This window comes from Mustela lutreola, chromosome 3 (assembly GCF_030435805.1).
Source record: "Mustela lutreola isolate mMusLut2 chromosome 3, mMusLut2.pri, whole genome shotgun sequence".
In the NCBI taxonomy this organism is placed as follows: Eukaryota; Metazoa; Chordata; class Mammalia; order Carnivora; family Mustelidae; genus Mustela; species Mustela lutreola.
In genome coordinates, this window is record NC_081292.1 from 12,973,274 (window position 1) to 12,994,622 (window position 21,349).

Sequence of the window (21,349 nt, forward strand, 5' to 3'; positions counted from 1 at the left end):
CTCCCCCAGCTTCTGGCTGGAGCTTCGAAGTAATTCTGCTCAGTATCTGTTGTCTCATGGGTGGGATGTGGATCTTTGGTCCTAGGGTGGTCCTAAGAATGGGAGATATAAGCAGAGTGGCTGCCAGTAGTTCCTCCAGAATGTGACTGGTCTCATGGGGCCCATAACCTCTGCCAGAGTAAAGCATGTGTCCGCCCGAACCTCAGGCTCCCCTTCAGCTCCCACGAAGAGTCACCCCGCCCTTCCAGGTTTTACTCTATATAAGGTAAACTCCCAGCTAGGGTAGAAAACCCCAACAAGTGATCCCAAAAGCTACCAAAGACACACATTCTCTCATCTCCCCGCCTCAGGCCTTCCTTCCTCCCAACAAAGTCAACCTTTTAACTCGCCACCATCCTGTCTTGCCGGTTATTATACTCCCTCCACCCAGGGGACAACAAGGGAAATTAAAAAGTTGGGAAAATCAGCTGACTGTCGGAGGTAACTAGTTTCTAAATGGAGTATTACCAACCTATGGAAAGAAATTTCTCTCTTGCTCATAAAACATCTCATCACTACTCCAGAAACCTTGAGGACCCCTGCAAAGAGTTGCATTTCAATACAATTGTTTTCCTTTGTGATCCCAAGTGTTGTACCATACACATTTTAAAAGCATTGCATTCAAAAAGCATCCAGAGCTTCCCCAGTTTGTAAAGAGTCCAGAGCACACACACACACCAACGTGCACACACACACACACACACACACACACACACATCTCAAAGCTCCTGGCATGCCAGGCCCTAGGAAGCCACGAGTTCCTTGCCCTTCATGAAATTATTTCCTAAACAGGTTTACAGAAAGGACCATGTTGTCTCCATCTTTCACTTTCCCTGTGGAAATTCTCCTCTTTTATCTACAAATCTGTGTCCCTGAGAAAGACAGAGGGAGAAGTTAGGCAAAAATGACTCTATTCTGATCTCTATGCACTTTACCAGCTATGACCTCCTACTCTGTTTGGCAAAACTGCCTATTTCATGGGGTGCCTGGGTGGCTCAGTCTGTTAGGCAGCTGCCTTCAGCCCCGGTCATGATCCCTTGGTTCTGGGATCGAGCCCCACATCAGGATATCTGCTTAGTGAGGAGTCTTCTCCCCCTCTCTCTGCTTCCCTCCCTCTCAAAAAAATAAATGAAATCTTAAGAAAAAAAAAAAAAAAAAAGAACAACAACGAAAAACAAACAAACAAACAAACAAAAAACCCAAACCTGCCGATTTCATTATCTGTACCCCTAGTGCCCTGCAAATTCTGGGAGCACAGGGGCAATGTTAAATCTATTATTGCACAGCCTAGAACAGCAACTACAAGAAACAAGTCTCAGATGGGTACATGGATGCTGAATCCATGAGGAGGAAAGGCAGGCATGTGGGAGAGAAAGTTCCAAAGCCCTATGGCTTCACTGTTCACTTCTGTGGGTAAACTTCCCTCCCTTGAGCAAATCTCTAGACATTGACTCCTGAGCTCTCAGTTTTTTCTTCTTATTGGGGCCACAAGGGAACAAGCTGGCACAGTGTCTACCTCCTGGGGTTAGAGCCTGGCCATGCCTTCTCTGCCTGGTGGAGGTTTGCCCTGGCCCTTCCCCTGGGAACATGGCAGAGTGACTACCATCCATCCCCCCTGGCAGAGTCCCGGGCTTTCACAAATGACATCTGTGGAGCAGTTCACCCAAACCTGTAGAGTTCACATTCCTGGCAAGTACCTACGCAGCATTCCCTGCTAAGAAGCTGAGCCAGAAAGTAAGTGTTATCTATTTCAAAGGATTGAAGTCACACGCTACATCTTCTCTGACAATGGAAATAAATTAGAAGTCAGCAAGCATGGAAAACCCCCCAACTATTCGAAGAAACTCTCTTAGTGTCTGACAAGGGGCTGGTACTCAATGATTTCTGCCCCGCTATCTTTCTCCTCTGGGGCAGAGCAGGGGAGGGGGTCAATGTGATGGCTGCGGTCCGGTGTACAGCAGTTGCTGCCTGATCGACACAGCCAGCTGGGACCGTGAGTCAACCCGGGAGCCCCTTCTGAGCCCCTTGACTTTCAACAGATCACATTCACACAGGAAGGTCTCTGCTGTGCTGCCAATCGGGTCCCCCTCCCCCACCCCTGCTCTCTACTCTGAGGGGCCCAATCTTCTCAAGGGCCTGCCCGGTGTCAGGCCCCACCAGGTGATGGATCTTGCTCTGGTGGCTCAGAATATTCTCTGGCAAATAAAATGAAGTTCATTTTGTTTAGGGATTTGACTGATACTCCTTGAGGAAAAGATGAAGGTAGCACGTAAGAAAGGCCTGCTTTCCTTTGGTGCCATTTTAGGGGGATACTCCTTGAGGTAGCACGTAAGAAAGGCCTGCTTTCCTTTGGTGCCATTTTAGGGGGTGTCCGTGAGACCAGCGGTATAGTCAACCAGAAAGAAACTCAACGGCCAGGTTATTTGAAGTAAACGGTGACTGAGGCCCTGACATTGCTGGATTCGGGAATGAGGTGGGATCTGAACTTTACTTAAGGATTTGCTTGAGCTTTCGAAGGCTGTGACCTGATCTGTGTTTTCAGTTCATTATATAAATGGGCAATGATGATGCTGATAATCCACGCCCCCCGCAACAAGAGCCGGAAGGTGGGGGAACATGTTGTTGGCAGAAATGGGCAGCGCGTAAACAACGTTTCACCAAGACAAAGCTGGTCCGAGCATCCTTTTCCCACAGGTCAGAATAAAGATCTCCTACGCTGGAATGAGTGGGAAATTAAGACCATAAATTAAAGCACATCTGGAGGGGCTGGCGTGTGACAAAACTTCTTCAGAACTCCGTCTATGGAAGATTTCCCATGGGATCCCATCAAGAAAGGAAGTTTTCGGAGGCAAGATTCTAGTCCAGTTTTGTCACTTTCTAGCTGTGGGGCCAAGGGGACAGGACTTCAACTCAGCTTCCTTCCCTGTACAGTGGGGACAAAGGTAAAAGAACCTGCCTCAGAGGGTGGTTGCGATGACGCACAAAGACACTGAGCAAGTAGCTTACACAGAATAACAAACATTCTAGAGCCCTTATCATGCGATCTAAGCAAACACAGTTAATGTCCAGGACAATCCTGGGAAGGAAGCTGTTCCCATTTTGTAGGTACGACCATTAAAGCCCAGTAAAGCTAAGAAACTTATCCAAGGACACAAGCTGTAAGTCATAGAGGTGGGATTTCACACTCAGGTCTAACTCCGGAGCCTCAGGAAACTTCCAGTCTAATAGGAATGTCCCACAGAAACACCACCTCTGACGTTAACCAGGAGGCCCAGCCACACTGCTCCAGGGACAATGCACTGGACTCATCCTATAGGAACAAGGGTTGTAGTGCCCCATTTCAGCTGGACCTAGAAGGACATGTTGGTTGTCTTTTTTCTTTTTTTAAGATTTATTTATTTATTTGAGAGAGAGAGAAAGAAAAAGTGAGCAGGGGGAGGGGGAGAGAATCCTCAAGCAGACTCCCCGCTGAGCACACAGCCGGCCATGGGGCTTGATCTCACAACTCTGAGATCATGATCTCAGCCAAAACCAAGAGTTGGACACCGGACTGAGCTGCCCAGGGGCCCTGACATTTCGTTTTCGCTGAGCAGAGGAGCAGGTAAGAAGAATCTTATTTGTGGAAAACTCATATTTACAAAAGCAAGAAGGTATGAAAAGGAATCCCCTGTTAAGCAGGACTGGAATGGCCGCTGAGCTGAGCACTGGGCTGGTTGGAGTCTCATATGAACTCCCTCCTGTGTCTTTGCAAACACCCTCATCAGCAGGGGCGCCTGGGTGGCTCAGTCAGTTAAGCCCCGGTCTTTGGCTCAAGTCATGATCTCAGGGTCCTGGGATCCACTCCCACATCAGACTCCCTGGTCACCTCGGAGCCGCTTCTCTCTTTCCCTCTGCTCTCACCCCACTCCCCGCATGCACACACTTGCTCTCTCCCTCAAATAGATCAAAATGTTAAAAAAGCAAATACAAAAAGAACAACAACAAAAACACCCTGATCAGCAAAGCACTGTGGGTAAGAGCACAAGCTCTGTATCTAATGGATTGTTGATCTAATAAAACTGTGTGTCTCTGAGCAAGAGACTTAACCTCTCTGGTCCTGAAAGGAGATCATCTTTCAAACGAGGACCATCACCTCACCCTCTCTGGGAGGCTGTACTGACTCAGTGGGGTGTTCTACATAAAAGCTGCTAACATCCCAATGCTTCTGCACTAGACGTGCCTCTCCTCTGCCATCATTCTTCCCACTACCCAGACGTCTCTCGCTCACTGGCAATGACATCTCACAGGAGCTACTAGCTAATGTCCTTAAAAAAAAAAAAGATACAAAAGTTGAAGAGCAGTAGGGTAACAGCCGTCTGTTACTACAGCTAGAGATGAGTTTCCACAGTGAACAACTTGTCCCCTTAATAGCCAGAACTGGAGATCTGACGTCATTCCTTTTGCAAAATGCGTTTTTGCTAAATAACTGTGGTGTGATAACCATTTGAATTCTCACCATTCGACAGCACCCCGGAGAAGGTGCTTTCTGCGGGGACCACAGGGTCTTCTCCATGGGTGTTTGCACGATATCATGTAAAATAAGATGACAGATCGGAGTCTTTCAGAAAAAAAGCACATTTGCTTCATGCTTTCCTCTCCTTCCACACAAATGTAAATCTGGGGGTCTTGTTCTGTGCCTGGGCTTAACTAGGTGTTTGTGATTCTTTAAATCAAAGGTCTCAAGATAATATAGCTTTTCAAATTACACCATCTCCACATACGCATGCATCTTACAACAAATGGCGTTTGGTAGCCTAATTGAAGGCATTTGTTCCTTTCTTAATGGCACATAAATTAATAGTGAGTTGTATAACTGATAGCATCTCAGATTTGAGGAAATGCAGTATGTGCTGGGAACCAAGCTAGGCTTGAAACAAAACTTGATTTTGCTCTAAGCAATGACCACGTAACTATAGAATGTCACTCCTAGCTTACACAGGAGAAATCTGATGCCCAGGGTGTGAAAGTAAAACTTGCCAAGAGCACTTTAGGACGCAGGAGGAAGAGTGAGGGCAGGGTTCTGGCTACTATTGCTGAGGATGAACTACCACAAAACTCAGCATCATAAAACAACAATCCTTTTATGTTACTCATGAGTGTTTGGTCAGGAATTTGGGAAGGGCTGGGCTGGGCAGTTCTCACTTGGGGTTTCTCATACCCTTGTAGTCAGATGTCAGCTGGGCTGTGGTCATTTCAAAAAGCAAATGGTCTGAACATCCAAAATGGCGGTTTGCAAGGCAGTCGGCCAGCGTGGGGTGCTGTCTGGGAGCTCAGCTGAGACCACAGACCAGAGCACCTACACATGGCTTCTTCAGCAAGGTGGCCGCGCAGCACATCCCTCAGAAAGAGGACCCCAAGGCGATGTGGAGGGGGCTGCAGGATCTTTTGTGGCTCTAGTGCTTGAAGCCATCACCACGACTCAAGGAAAGGACATCAATCCCATTTTTCAATGGGAAGAATGTCAAGGAACGGGGCCACTTTTTAAACCATCACAGATGAGAACCGGCATCTGCCTGGTAAAAAGATGCCATATGTGAGACTGCTTGTCCGTATCCAGAAGCACAGGGAGTGCTTCTGGATACCAGAAACAAGAACTCCATGTGATGAAGGGGTTTTTAGACAAAGGCAGGTGGAATCATCCTGTAACCTGCGCATTCACTTTCGAAGTCTTTGCTTTGGGACGTTAACCACGGACCAGGCACTGCTCCCATTGTTTAGAGCCTGTCCGCAGCTTTCTGAAATGTAGATTTAGATTTGTATTTTGTGAACCAACTTAGCAGGTTCATAAGAGACCTCAGGCTTAGGACTTGGCCAGACAAACGTTATTTATACCAACACACCCCCCCCCAAAAAAGGCTTTATCCAATTTAATATTTACTGAACACCAGATGCAGGAAATTCTGGGGTCTGTGAATATCTGAATGAACAGAATAATGCCACTTTCCTCACAAGGTTTATATTCTGGTAGGAGATGCATAAAGTCATCAAATCTGTAATAATATCAGCAAGACATAAAAACTATGATAATGACAGCAAGTAAGGAGTAGGGAAGCTGTGTTGAGGGAGGGTGGCCAGAGACAGTCTCTCTCATAGAGTTGACATCAGAACAGAGATCTCAATGCAATGAGGAAATGAGTTACGCATGCAGGAGACAAGTGTTCCAGAAAAGGGGAACATTCCGTGCTAAGGCCCTGAGGCCAGCCTGAGATGAGGTATGTTTAGTCTATAGCAAGAAGGTCAGTGTGGAAAGTAGGGTGAACAAGAGGAAAAAGAAGGAAGGGAGGACCTAGGGTCCTCTCAGGGAGGGCCTTACAGGGCACAAGAAGAACTTTGGATTTTATTCTAGGTGAGGTGGCACTCCCCTGAAGGGTTTGGAGCAGGTGAGTTGTAGGATTTGGTTTACATTTTGAAAAGATCTTCCTAGCTGCTGAGAGAGAAGGGAGGGCAGGGTGGAAGCCAGGCCCATCAGGAGGCACGCTGCCTCAGTGGCCCAGGCAGAAGGTGGATGTGGCTTGGTCTGGACTGCCACTGGTGGAGCGGGTGAGAAGGGGTGAAATGGGCATACATTTTGAAGGAAGATCTCACAAGGTGTGCTAATGGACACATCTCTCCAGCTGGTCTTGTAATCTCACAAACGTTACGTATCCAAAGAATCTTTAGCCCTTGCCCCAATTCAAATCTGATCTCTACCGAAGGTGGCAAATGAGTAGTGAGAAGCTGGAGAGACCCAGGTTAAGCTGCCTCCCTCACACACACTAGTCCGGGAGTCTCGTCCTCATGGCAGAGAAGGGCCGGGAAAGCAGGGATTGCCCCTTCCTTCCTGCATGCCCCCGACCCATCCCCCATCCCCCGAAAGAAAGATTTGTGATTCAAGAGAATAAGCTACTGTCTGGAAAGACCCTTTCAAAAAAGTTTGAGAAAGACTAGAACCTTCTAAAAGGGCTGTCAGGGAGATGCACACCCATTTGCATGGGCAAGTTTGGGTATTTTGGTCACTCACTCCATGACACGACTTGGTAGCCACAGCCCCACCTCCTGCACAGGTCGGTTCTCTACGGGGCCTTTTCTGTCAAACAGAAACCCCTGGTGTGGCTGCTTTGAGACAGACTTCAGGGCGAGTTTCATGCTCCAGGAGTCTCAGTGGTGAAAGGGTCAAGAAGCTCTTTAAATACCACAAGTGGCAAAATGATTAGATCAAGCTGCAAACCCGCGCCTATAATAGTGGCTACTTTTCTTTCTTCTTCTTCTTCTTCTTTTTTTTTTTTTTTTTTCTTTTTTCCCCCCCTTTCTCTTTTTGACCAACAGGTATATAGCGACTTACTACATGTCAGGCAGTATTCTCATCACTTTATGAAACATTAGGTCCTTTAATGCTCATTATAGTAATGATAGTAAGAACTGCTAGTATCCTTCATTTGATACTCAGTGCACGTTTTTGGAGCATTTTGCAGATGAGGACAGTGAGTCACAGGAGCTAAATGACTTGCCCAGATCTCTGTAGCTAGTAAGGGGCAGAGCCAAGATTAGAACCTGGGACTTCTAGCTCTGGAATTTGGGCTCTTAAGCACCATACTAAGTGACCTAAAACTGACTGTGCTTCAGTAGAAATCTATATATCTATTCAAAATGTTTTCAGCTGCAAATAAAAGACAGCTCAGAATGGCATAAAGAAGTAGGCTTGTTTCAATTACAGAGAGTCTAGAATTAGTCTTCTGTCTGGGCTGGTGGGACAGCATAACTACCAAAGATGTAGGTTTTTCTTATCTTTTCTGCATCAGCATTTTGGTCTTTTGACTTGTCACCTCATGCCTGCAAGATGGCTGCTACACCTCCAGGTATCTTACCTTAGATCCCCGCAGGGGGTGGGGCGGGACATAGGAATGAGCTTCCCCTGTGGGGTACTTTGTCTTATTTGAAAAGAAGACTGTTCCCGAACAAAACTAGATAACATGCCTGCCATTTCCATACCTGGTTTAAATCAATCTGGACTCATCTCATTAGGCAGGATTGGAACCGGTCTTCCCTGAGGCCCCAGGGATAGATACCACCCGAACTTATCATGGTTCAAAGCAGTGGAGAGACCATGGCCACTGAGGAGGCAGCAGATAGCATTTGTCGCAGTAGGTATTACTATCCCCATTTTACATGGTCACCTCACAGCCGGGAGTCACAAAGTTGAGACTGCTTGGCTGGTAAAATAGTAGCCCTAGAGTATTAACGCGGGTCCACCTGACTCAAAATCACATGCTCTTAACTATGGCATAGTAAACTACTGAGTGGAGTCAAGAATGGATGGACACACATTTGCTGTTATTATTAATAGTTCTGGAGCCATGAGAAACTTAGCAGCATCCCTAAGCCTCAAACATCTTACCTTTAAATTGTAATGACACCTAACCAGAAGGTGGCTGTGAGTAAATTAAGTATATTTTAAATATATTTAAAGAGACTGACAATACTAAGTAATCAATAATTCTTTACTTTATTGTTATTTTCACTTATTACCGCTCTTGCTTTTTTAATGCCATGAGACTTTGTAGCCTCAATGCACTTGTACCTAAATGAAGTAGTACTTGGGGCATCTTTGGGTGGCATGGTGGTCGTACAGACTAGTAGGTGAGCTTGAAAGTGAGGAGAGGGTGTACACTGTAACACTAAGTATGGTTTCAAGAGTCCAGAAGCTTGCCCTGCTTGAATTTAGTGATCCGGGGCCTGACCACCCAAAATATGGGTTCATCATCTACAAAGCACGATAGTTAGCGTTAGCCTTGGTTCTGCTAATTAGTAAACTGCTGTTTGTTCAGAAGCAACTTGCTTTTCCTTTCTGCACCTCCATGCTCTTATCTGTACAGTGAAGTGGTTTTCCTTCGTCAGTAGTCAATGTGTAATGAGCCTAACTGAGCACCTACTGCATACACTTGTTCACGGAGATGCAGTGATGAGGAAGCAGACGTTGCTCTCAGGAGTTGTAGAGGTTCAGAGATCTTCAAAGTCCCTTTCCGCAATAAAATTTGATGTTAACCAGAAGGTCAACTTCAATGTAGGGGTTATTTTGAGGATTAATATGTTAGTGGTAATACAACTATAAGCACTGAATTAATGTAAAGAACATAAAACTTCGGCAGTTTTCCACAAGGCAAAAATAGTCTTACCATGTGATGTATCAGTCAGGCTCCTGGTGTCTGCCCAAATGAGTTGAAATCTTATGTCCACTCAAAAACCTACACACACTTTACACCAGCTTTATTTGTAATTGCTAATACTTGGAGGCAACCAAGATGCCCTTTAGTAGGTGAATGAATAAGCAAACCAGGGTACGCTCAGGTAATGGAAATTATTCAGCACTAAAAAGATATGAATTATCAAGGCATACAAAGACATGGAGGGGTCTTACATACATGATACTAAGTGAAAGAAACCAAACAGAAAAGATGACATACTATGTGATTCTAACCATAAGACATTCTGGAAAAGGCAAAACTATGGTGACAGTAAAAGATCAGTGAGGTTTCTAGGAGTTTGGGAGGAATTAGGGACAGATAAATTGGTGGAACACAGGATTGTTAGGATGGTGCAGCTATGCTGTGTGATAATATAATGGTGGGTAAACGACATTTTGCAGGTGTCAAAAATCCACAGAATGATACAACAGAAAGAGTGGACCCTGAATATAAAGTATGGACTTTAATCATAATGTGTTGTTTCATAACTTGTAACAAATGTATCACACAAGTGTCAGATGTTAACAATATGGGAAATGGTGGTGAGGGCGTTTGGTATATAGCTCTATACTTTCTTCTCAATTTTTTTAAATAAACCTATTATTTCCCTAAAAATAAAGTCTATTAAATATCTCTATATTGTTAGATAGATATAATTTTTAAATAAATTTCATATATTTTGATCAGAGGATTGTACTTCTGAGATTATCCTGAGAAACAGGACATATTAGAAGGACAGGTTCATTTATAGAAGGAGAAAAGAGTAAGCAACCTGGAATTGCTCGCTAGCAAGTACATAGATACAAGCAAACTAAACAACGGCAGCTGAAACTGCTCTGAACATGGACAGTGCTTCCAGAAAAATGCCCATGGGGAAACAGTGAACAGCTTCTTAGGATAACTATGTAAAACAACACAAATGGTTTCTAGTCCTTTGATAACGTAATTGCTCTGATGCCATGGAGCGTCATAAGATTATGGATAGCTTTTTAAAATTTCTTTTCCCATTTCTTATAATATTTTATTTTTTTTTTAAAGATTTTTTATTTTATTTATTTGTCATAGAGAAGCGAGAGCAAGCACAGGCAGACAGAGTGGCAGGCAGAGGCAGAGGGAGAAGCAGGCTCCGTGCCAAGCAAGGAGCCCGATGTGGGACTCGATCCCAGGACGCTGGGATCATGACCTGAGCCGAAGGCAGCCGCTTAACCAACTGAGCCACCCAGGCGTCCCTCTTATAATATTTTAAATATATATTTATAACATGTATTTTTGAAGGTCTATGACCCCCTAGCTAAGGAAGAGAATGACAAGAATGGTAGCAAAGCCAGACAGCTAATCCTAAATGCACCAGCTCCAGTTCCACCAGAACTGAGTAGTGCTGCAGGCAGGGAAGTTAGTGTTCTTTGTATTTGGATAAATTGTAAATCATTTGGGTAACTCCCTGCAAGTCACAAGGCTACACAGCTCCTGTTGCATACATTCAACCAAAGCGACTGGTATCTGGATCTCTGGCTTAATCGAAAAGATACTGTTGAGAACATAGTACAGTCACCCTAGGGGTACGGAGCATACAAAGACATATGAAAAAAAGAAATACGGGGATCAAGAGAGAAGGTTAAAACTCTTTACTCACTCACCTACCCAGCAAGGCTGTATTTACTAACTGTTTACTAGAGGCCAGGCACTGGGGATACACGTATGAGTAAAGTAAAACCTCTGACCTTTATTTATGTTTCCACACTGCAATACTTTTAATGGTGGAAAAGCACACTAACTGCATAGACAGGCATAAACGGGAGCTCTGTGGTCACCCTAAGTCCTCCCAACACAAGGTGTCTCCCCAAAGGCAGGGACCATTCCTACAAACTATAAGATGATAACTACCCCCTGCCCCCACCCTCCTGAACCCCATGCTTTTTCCCTTATGCTGATTTTTAGAGTCAGGAAACTTATTTCTGATTCTACCTCCCACCCCACCCCCTCAACATCAAGCATTTCAGATCAAGTATCTGTGAATCATAGGTCAGGTTGACTCATTCTTAAAGTTTCCAGGCTGTGAATTAAAACTATATTGATCACTTGGAGGGGGGTCAAGTGTAGGAAGGCACACTGTGACTCGCTCTACATTTATCTGTAACAATGCAAAGCAGGTTTGTAAGTGTTTTATTGAAATGGGGATGGGGGACAGGGAAGACACCTGCTGAAAAGTACTCCCGGATGAGTGAGGGTAGATAAATGAATAGGACCCATCAGTCCCTTTTCCCACGAAGTAAAGATACGCATCATGCTGATGCTATTCTCTCCATTCACAAGGATGCCTTTTTGTTTCATTTTGGGTCACGTGAACAATATTTATGGCAGGCTTTTGGAAACTGTTACAGACTCAGAGCATATAAAGTTGTTTTCCAGGGGAAGGGGAGGGATGGTAGCTTGGACTGAACACCTGCTGCAATCCTATTTCATCTCTTCAAGACGGAGCAGGATCCGGCAAGGTGATGCTCCTGGCCTCAGGAGCTCGCGGTGGGGGAGCTGCCCAGACTGTCTTCAGCCCGTACAGACCTGCACAACCAGGAACACTGACCCCAAGGGATGTTCAGATACAGAAGCTCACAGGAGGGTGAAAAAGTGTGGGGAGCAGGGAAACTGAACCCCAGAAACTCTGTGGGGCTACAGCACCCACGCAGTTTTCACACCCACTGACCACGACCTTTCACCTGCACGACTGCACTATCTCCAGACCAATGTGTAATGCCAAGGCCAGGGGCCAGAATTCTCGCCCCACGTGGGAAAAACCTGACTGGGACCCCGAGGGAAACCCAGCCTGTGTGTGAATCACCCTGGGACCCGTGTGGTCCTGGGTCTCAAAGCAGGGGTTACACAACAACACGAGCTCTGGGGTTCGGGGGGTGAGGGGAAGTCTACCTATGAATCATGGCTTCGCAGAACCTTCGCTAGGCCTCCCTGGAAACCCACTGAAGGTCTTCACTGGGGACTAGGGCAGCTGCACACTTCTCATGGGAAAGGTGATTTCAGGGGTTTTGGTGGCCTTTTAGGGTGTCCCATCAAGTCGCAAGATGAACTATCTACAGGTGACAAGGCTCAGAAATGCCAGATGAAACACACGTGGGTGTGATTTTTACTTTTTTTTTTTTTAAGCAGATATTTGACTAATTTGAAATCGTAGTATGAACTGTTGGACATCCAGAGGTTTGTGACTTGTCTAAGACCACACAGCTGGAACTACAGAAGCCTGTAAGAACTGGAGGTCTATGACTTCTTTTTTCAACACCGCATGGCCTTGCTTAGAACAGAAAGCTCGCACAGAGCAAAAGAAAAAGAAAATATATACATTTTAGTTGGATAATAAAGTAATAAGAGTAAGACCCAAAGGTGGTACATTCTGGACTTCGTGACTTCTACCCAGCTAAGAGCTCTGGGCTGCATCTCCAGTTAAAAAATTTAAAATATATTTTGGGGTGCCTGGGTGGCTCAGTTGGTTACAAGTTTGTCTGCCTTCAGCTCATGACCCCAATTTCCTGGGATCGACCCTGAGTCAGGATCCCTCCTCAGCGGGGAGAGTTTGCTTCTCCCTCTGGGCCGCCACTCCTGGGCTCTCACTCATTCTCTCTGTATAATAAATAAATAAAACAATCTTTAAAAATTAAAATATACGGGGCGCCTGGGTGGCTCAGAGGGTTAAAGCCTCTGCCTTCGGCTCAGGTCATGGTCTCAGGGTCCTGGGATCGAGTCCCGCATCGGGTTCTCTGCTCAGCAGGGAGCCTGCTTCCTCCTCTCTCTCTGCCTGCCTCTCTGCCTACTTGTGATCTCTCTCTGTCAAATAAATAAATAAAATCTTAAAAAAAAATTAAAATATACATATTTCAATTAAAATATACAAAACATACTTAATTCAATAAAATTAAATTTAAAATATATCCTAAAATTGCCCCTCTCCCATCTGGACCCATAGTGAAGGGTGGGCTCATCCATTCTGTGTAAGAAACCTGGGGCTTTGTGTAAATCCCATTATTCAGAGTCCAGTAATGGAAAAGGCTTACTGAGTCCATTGTGCAGATGAGAAAATAAGGGTCCGCGGAGAGGAATTGACTTGATCAAAGAACGTCAGATGACTATGAGCAGAGCCAACGCGATATCTAACATCACTCTCTCTGGAGACCTGTGGCATTTCCCAGGCACAGTACATCTCCCTTGTTTCCACAGACAAGGCGATTCAGGTCCCTCTGGCAATCCTCAGCATTTCCCAGGATTCTGTCAACTGGTTTGGCATCATCTCCAAGGCAGCTGGCTGATTTTCATGAAATGCATTATAGCTACCAAAGGCAACAGTGGACATGGTAAGTTTCTTAACATGAACACAGCAAGAGATCCTGAACTACAATGAGTGTGAGAACAGATAAAGAACTTACGTATTTGATCGAATAAAAGGTATACCCACACAATGGGATAAAATTCGGTGGCAGTTAAAAAAGAACTCCAGGATCTGTTGCTAAGGGGAGAAAAGCAAGTAATTAGTTTATCAAAGGTCTAAATAACAGCACCCTGTGCCTGGGCACGCATGCGCCCACTTGTGTGTGTGTACATGCGCGTGTGCATGAAAGTACATTAGAAAAGTCTACAAGGTTGTGTTCCAAATAACCCAAGCAGAGCTGATGAACAAACCAGGATAGGGACCCAGTGATTAAAAAGAACTTAGCTTTATTTGGAAAGCACCCTCCCCAGGTGAAAAACATTCATTTACTATTTGCGTAATAAACTTTTTTTTTTTGAGATTTTATTTATTTATTTGACAAAGAGAGAGATCACAAGTAGGCAGAGCAGCAGGCAGAGAGAGAAGGGGAAGCAGGCTCCCCGCTGAGCAGAGAGCCTGATGCAGGGCTCGATCCCAGAACCCTGAGATCATGACCTGAGCCGAAGGCAGAGGCTTTAACCACTGAGCCACCCAGGCACCCCAAGTTTTTTTTTTTTTTTTTTTTTTTTTTTTTTTTAAGAGGAAAATGGGATTTTATTCATTCATCTTTGTATCCATCCTACTATTTGCACACTTACTGCTACTGGGTGAGAGGAAGATGTGTCTGCTTCAGTCACGTAATGAGGTAGGTTACGTGTGTTCTGGGGAGGGAAGGAAACAGTAGGGAGTGGGAAAATATAGGGATTTCTGTGTTTCATGGGAGACCAGAGACCAGACTGTCCCCAGTAAAATTCTGTCAAGGCCTGCGATCTTGAACAAAAGGGCAATGACAATTGTTCGCAAATGGACAGAACTTTGATAAATATCTATCTATCTATATATTTTTTTAATTTATTCTGTCTGAAAGAGAGAGCATGTGAGCAGGGGGAGGAGCAGCGGGAGGGAGAAGGAGAACCCCAAGCAGACTCAGCGCTGAGGGCGGAGCCTCGTGTGGGGCTCCTTCCCACGACCCCGAGACCATGACCTGAGCCGAAGCCAAGAGTCAGATGCTCAACTGAGCCCCCCAGGGGTGCCAAATTTTAAAGGATTTTCAATTGTCTTTGACTTCAGTTAACTAGAGTTCACAAAGGAATACAGGATGATACAAAGGACAGTCTGTGGTCCCCAAGAATTTAACCCCCACAGAGGGAGATGGTTTTGGTGTTTTTGAAAGACACGGACTCTTTGGCTGTGTTTATTGGTACATATGGCTTACTCTGCTAGGCTAGAAACGGCCTCCGCCAAAACGGCTGTTTTGCTTTGGATTTCCAAAAATAACTCATGAGAAGCCTATAGTATGAGGAAAATGGTCACACACAGCTCCGAGAAGGAAAAGAAATAACATTTGATTTGAATCACCTAAGAGCGGAAATTGAGGCAAATATCTCCCTATAGCAACTGCTGTATAATTATCCACCCTAATGGGATCCTTTCAAAACCAAAGCGGCTCAACAAGGGGGTTTAATTGAAAATACAATTTCCAGACCGACTCTGCTGTCAAAATCACATGAAATGAAGACAGCTCAGCAGTGACCAAATCACTGCTAAATGTATCATGTGTTACAGGCGAGGGGCAGGAGGGGGTGGGTGCTCTCCTATGTGGGGGAAGCACAGCAACCTCCTGGGCTCCTTGTTCCAGGTTCGCGTGTCTTCTAGTCACTGGACACAAGGATTCACTTCTCTCTGGGTCAATGCTACCTGTGTCAAGTGTTTTCTGGGCTCCTGAAAGTAAGAAACCAGAGTTAAAATCTCAGAGATAAAGACAGGGAGAGAAGAGAAAATGATACTCACCATCCAACCCGTTCATTGGTGCAAAGATGCCTCCCATTCCAGACATAAGCTCGTGGAGGACAGCAGTGATGGAAAATGGCCTTCACTACTTGATACGTTCCTCTGTGTCCCTTAGCTGTGTGACCTCTGCTGAGTTACTTAACATGTCTGAGCAGTTCTCTCGCCTAAAAAAAAAAAAAGTTTTTATATATATATATATATATACACACACACACACATTTTTATGTATATATACACACACATTATATATACACACATAAATATATATTAAAATATATATTATATATAACATGTACATATGTGCGTGTGTATATATATATATATATATATATATATATATATATATATATTCCCACACCCTCTGGATAATCAGGAAGATGAAAGGATAATGTCCATGAACTGCTAACCAGTGACGAAGCTGGAATCTATGCAGTGTAGCAGTATAGTGCTCTAGACAGTATCTGGTACCGCACGGGATAGGACTCGGTGTTTCCTTGCTATTCCAAACGGGTCAGTGTGTGGGCCAGCAGCATTGGCAGCACTTGGGAGCCCACCCCTAGTGCAGGATCTCAGCCCCACATGAGTGACTGAACGAGACTCTGCATCTAACAAGGGTTCCCTAAAGACAGGTGTGCAGCTGGAGTTTGAGGAACGAAAGCTTTGGCCATCTTTCAGGTGTGTGGTTCTGCACCAGGTGAACGAATCAATAGAGTGTGATCTAAAAGCTGCCCTTGGGGCAGAAGTAGGGTCCTCAGAGGGCCACCTGTGGCGGGCATGTTTCTGGAGGCCATCCCAAATTGTCATCCAGTCTTCGTGCCCTGCAGAGAGGGAAACTGAGGCTTAGGACCTACCAGAAACTGAGGGATTCTTCACCAATGGGGCTGGACCACACTGGGAGCCAGAGTTACATCATCACAGATGTCTCCATGTCATCACGTGCACCCAGAAATACGCCCCAAGTGCAGAGTGGACAACAGCAGCAGCTAGAAAGTGACAGACGGGAATGGTGCCTGGGAACGAGGAGAAATGGGATGGGCAACAGACCGTCTTCTTCCCCTGGTCGTGGCCTAAATCACAGTGCCCGTGTGCTCTAAGACACGGCAACCTCATACTGTAGAGAAAGAAATGGTACACACACAGGGATTTTGCTGTTTAGGCACAGACCATCTACAATCACAGACGAGACTCTTGAAGTTGACTGCCTCGCGGAAGGGAGACCTATGGGCTGGGGAGCTGGAAACTGATGGAGGAAGAGAAGGAAGAAGAAAAGGAAAGCAGAAAAGCAAGGGCGGGACACTGAAATTTAAAAAAAATAATAATAATAATAAAATAAACGAGAGTTGAGTCTCCTGTTACATATACAGGGTTAGGGTTAACAGTCCTCCCAGATATTCAGGCCACAAAGCCATCTTTTCTACCATGACCCTCTGTTCAGACCGAGCGTTTGGTCCCTCACACCCAGCACATCTATGGCTGAACATGCTTGTGTGAAGGATCTGGCAAGGGCACGTCCCGGGCGGCAGACAGCTCCCTTGTTTCTTTGCTCCCCCAAATCGACGGACACTAGAGCTACCCCACCCTCCCCAAATCCCAGGGGCTCCTGGCTCCAGTTCCCCCGTCTTCGTTAGACAAGGACAAATCTCTTGTAGAAGATTCTAACTAAAGTTCTGGTCTTCAGAGACTTCCCATGACTAAAGGGGATTAGGGGACACCATGCTTACACTTCGTGTGACTGTGCCTACATGAGAATGGAGATAGGGACAAACAGGAAATGACGGGTCAAATCCTAATTCCGGAATAAGTAGCATTGATTATGCTTAGTTTATAAAGCTTTTCTTAAATCCTTACTGGGGGGAAATAGAAGAGAAATCTGACTTAAGTAAAGGTGGGGAGACTGAGGCCCCGTAAGGTGTGTGGTAGAACCAGGAACTGAACGCTGTACCTTTGCTGTCCCAGGGCACAGGCTTCTTTTGTGTCCCGACACCCTTGCCTCCCAGCCACCTTCCAGGAACGACCTGCCCATCTACCTGCTGCTGGAAGCATTATCTTTAAGGCTGGTGATTAGACACTGTTTTTTGTTTTTTAGCTTTTTTCTTTTTCTTTACACTTTCTTTACAAAAAGCTTTCCTGGGTCTTCAGATGAAAATTTATCTTACTGATAAGCTACTACGGATGATGTATAGTTGGACCAAAAAAAAAAAAGGCCAGCTTTGAAGTCAAAATGTCCCCAAATTGTGTCCTTAAAAAAAAAAAAAAAAAAAAAAAAAAAAAATCCTTGCTACTCGGCCCTGTCTGATATTTGGTAAGTTGATCTCTCCAATGCTCTGGTTTCTTCATTTTTAGAAATGGCAACAGCACCAGCTAATGTTTATCAGATGTGAGCAATACATGTCCACTGTGCCAGTGTTATTCTAAGTATTCTAAATAAGCACTCTGTATTTCCCCAGTCATCCAGTACTTGTAACTCATGATCACTAATCTCCTCGTATAAATGAGAAAGCCGAGGCACAGAGAGGTGAAGTGACCTGCTCAAGGCCACACAGCTAATAAATGTCAGAACTGGCATTCTGCAGGTGGTCTGGCTGGAGTCTGGGCTCTCACATTAACAGAGATGTTCTCACAGGCGGTCAGAGAAGGCTATGTGAGATCATCTGGCCCAGAGCAAGCATTCAATATATTGTAACTATTGGGTATCACTTAGAAATTAATTTCTTTGGTTAGGCCATAGCAGGGCTCAGTATAGTATGCACGTGGCTAGTGAGAAGCTACTGCCTACAGTGCTAGTATTCGGCCTCGAGAGTGTGCCACAGGCAGGAGTTCCAGGGCTCGGCCCAGGGTCTCCATACTGACCACTTTCACAGGAAGCCCACACAGAAACCTAATTTGGGGCAGCCAGGATAGGAATAGGTCTGACGTCCACCTGGCAAGAAGAACGGCAGGTTCCAAAATGGGCCGGACACATCAAGTCCTCAAGGCAATGCCCATGGGCTCGCTGACTCATTGCTTTAGAAAGTCTCTGAAATTGGCTAATTGCACAGAGTTTCGAGAATGATTCCTTGTAAAGATGAAGCAGCATGACTCAAAAAATTGGTACAATTAAAGAACTAGGGTGGAAGAAGAGTCCACTGGCGGCTGAATGACCAGCTTTCTACCCCGTTTCAACTTTCCCCAGTTCTGCGCAGGTATCTGGAAGAGGCACACGACGGCCGTGGCGAATCCTGTTGTCTCCATTACGGTCTAGCCTAGGGTGGACTCTTGGCCCCATTTGGCCAGTGAGACAGAAGGGGGGTCTACTGGGGATTTCTGGGGAAATTCTGTGCCCGAAGAGAAGAGAGTTACAGTAGGAAGAAACTCCTTTTCCTTTTGGATGTTCTTCCCACCGGGAAGGCTGCTGTGATAGGTGAGGTCTGCAACACAGAAAAGCATCACAGAGATGCTAATTTGATGCCCTCAGGCCATTCAGATGCATGCTTTCTGAGACATCTGGTTACAGCAGGTGCTAGGGAGGGTATGAGAAACAGAAAGCTCTACACACTTAACCGGTGTAAGTGTAACCTGGTGTAGTCATTCTGGAAGACAACCTGGCAGTACTCGTGAAACTAAACATGAGCACAGCCAATGACTCAACCATCCATCCCCGCCTGGAGTCTGTACAGAGAAACTCTCCCACAGTCCCCACGGGCACAGGTGCAAGGTGTCACCACAGAACTTGGCTGCGCTTCCCTAGTGTCCATCTCCAGGGGCAAGAGGAGTGAACAGGGCAGGACCAATGGCAAGGGAAGACCAGATGCAGCCCTCGGATAAGCTATGTGTACAGAATGAAGAGAAGATCTCTAAGAGAAACCCATTTGTCTAAACTAAAAAGTACCCAATCATGGCCCTGCAGCAGTCCACCTGTGCAGCACCCAGCAAAGGCACCTGAGTAGACGCTGGTAATGAGCAAAGGGAGCAGAACGGGAAGAACACAAGAAGAATGACAGGGATCTTGCAGAGGCCAGAGAGAATGTGCCTTGAACAGAGGAGGCTTTCATAAAATTCTAAAGATAAAATGCAAGCGGACTGGGAGTCAGAAAACCCAGCTATGCATGTTTCCAGGACTGATTCTTACTGGCTGTGGGCCCTCTGGCAGGTCACTTACAGCTTCAGTTTCCCCACTGCAAAAGCAGATACAAAGGGAAGCCCTGTAGAGGAGACGTGTGCGCAGCCCGTTTGGAATGCAGCAACTGAATGACAACTGAGGACTGCGCTTTCTTGTCTGTAAAACGGGGACATTACCCAGCTTGTACCTTTAGGGAGTGGTTTCAGTGACACACGACACAGGCAGGGACACAGGCAGGACAAAAAGCACAATGATGAATGACGCTGTTTGGCATACTTGGGAGGAAGGGAGCATGTCCCCTAGGGGCTCAGGTTCATACCAGGCACTGTGCTGGGAGTACAGCAGCACATCGCAGCCTCAATGGGTGCGGCACACGGGCCCTTTAGACCTGGAAGCAGGGGCAGCCCCTCCCTGCAGGACACCCGTGTCTCACTCCCCGCCGACCCCCCACAGAGCACCCATGCTGTTTTGCACACAAACCTGAGAGAGGGGACATCTCAGGCTATCTTTATGCTCCCACTCCTGGACACCTGGGGCCTTACAAATCCACATAGATATGTCTTTTTCTTTCCTTTTGTGGCGGTGAATCCATTTTTAACTAGATGAGCTAGGTTACCAAAAAGAGAAGAGACACAAGGAAGAAACTAACATCACTTGCCTGCTATGCTACCAAATAAGCCAATCTTCACTTTTCCAACAAAGAGCTATTCTCTTTCTGTAACTTCCCATAAGGAAGGGCAGATTGCTGTATGTGACTGTCACATCAGGGATGGTGGCCACTCTCCTCAGATGTCTGGCAAATGCCTTGGCGCCCAAGTACCATGTATCCTTGGGTGTCTCCTGGTCTCCAACTTTGCTCCCAAATGTGCCCAGCTTCAAAAAACCTCCCACCTGCGAACGAGTGTCTTCCTTCCTGGAGCGTGTCTTTGAAATACGTTCCCTGAACAGGGATACGAAGTCAACATGGTGTTTGATAACTCCTGACAAACGGTTTTTTCCAAAAGACCCATGTATGTGGCCACGTGTGGTGGAGGCACATGCCAGGCTGCCTACAGAAACCCATCACTCTAACATCTGGAAACGTGCAGGGAGCGGGAGGCTATAGTCGCACCCGGAGCTTCAGGGAAGGTAGACTTTCCCCGGGGTCACCGATGCTCTGCCGTCCTCCTGTGAGATCTGCGTGCTCCCGAGTGCTCCCAGAGGGTCTCTGCATACATTGTGGACCCCTTCACACAGCTGGCCTCTGCTCACTGCGGACAGCAAGTCCGGCCTGGGAGGGGCGTGGTGTGTGGACCGGATGGTGGAAGCGAGGGAGCCGTCCTCAGCCACGACTCTGCGCTGGTTTCCCCCTTCCACTCCCGAGCCCCACGCCAAGGAGCCAGCCAGTGCTTGGACCACGAATGTCTCAAATGCCTGTTATCGCCTAGACTCCGGGTGAGGGATTGCAACACCAAGGCCATTTCTCGACCGTAGCGGCGAGTTAGGGAGTCAAGACGCCAACACGAGGAATGCTAGATACCAGGGAGGAATGAAGGCTAAGATAACAAAGCAAGACAATCCAAGATTGACCGCGTGTGTGTCCTGGGTGGTCTGGGGTCAGGGGGCAGGTCCCCGCAGGCTGCGAAGGAAGTGCTCAGGATGACCGCAGCATGGGGGGCTGGGGGTCGGTGGGGAGGCGGAGGAGGAAGGGGA

The 21,349-nt window shown here is 46.2% G+C and overlaps 1 long non-coding RNA gene across 10 annotated transcripts in view; it reads right to left on the minus strand.

Moving 5' to 3' along the window:
- Positions 1-9,304: 9,304 nt before the first annotated feature.
- Positions 9,305-21,349, minus strand: part of LOC131826399 (uncharacterized) — a 226,233-nt gene continuing 214,188 nt past the window's right edge. For 9 of the 10 annotated variants that reach the window (XR_009351564.1, XR_009351572.1, XR_009351568.1 and 6 more), the window contains 3 exons: positions 15,559-15,722; positions 13,727-15,489; positions 9,305-13,630 (listed from right to left, as the gene is read on the minus strand). This is a non-coding gene — a long non-coding RNA (uncharacterized LOC131826399). Of the gene's footprint in view, positions 13,631-13,726; positions 15,490-15,558; positions 15,723-20,137; positions 20,265-21,349 lie in introns of all 10 variants that reach the window. The other variant, XR_009351567.1, reaches the window with a different exon arrangement.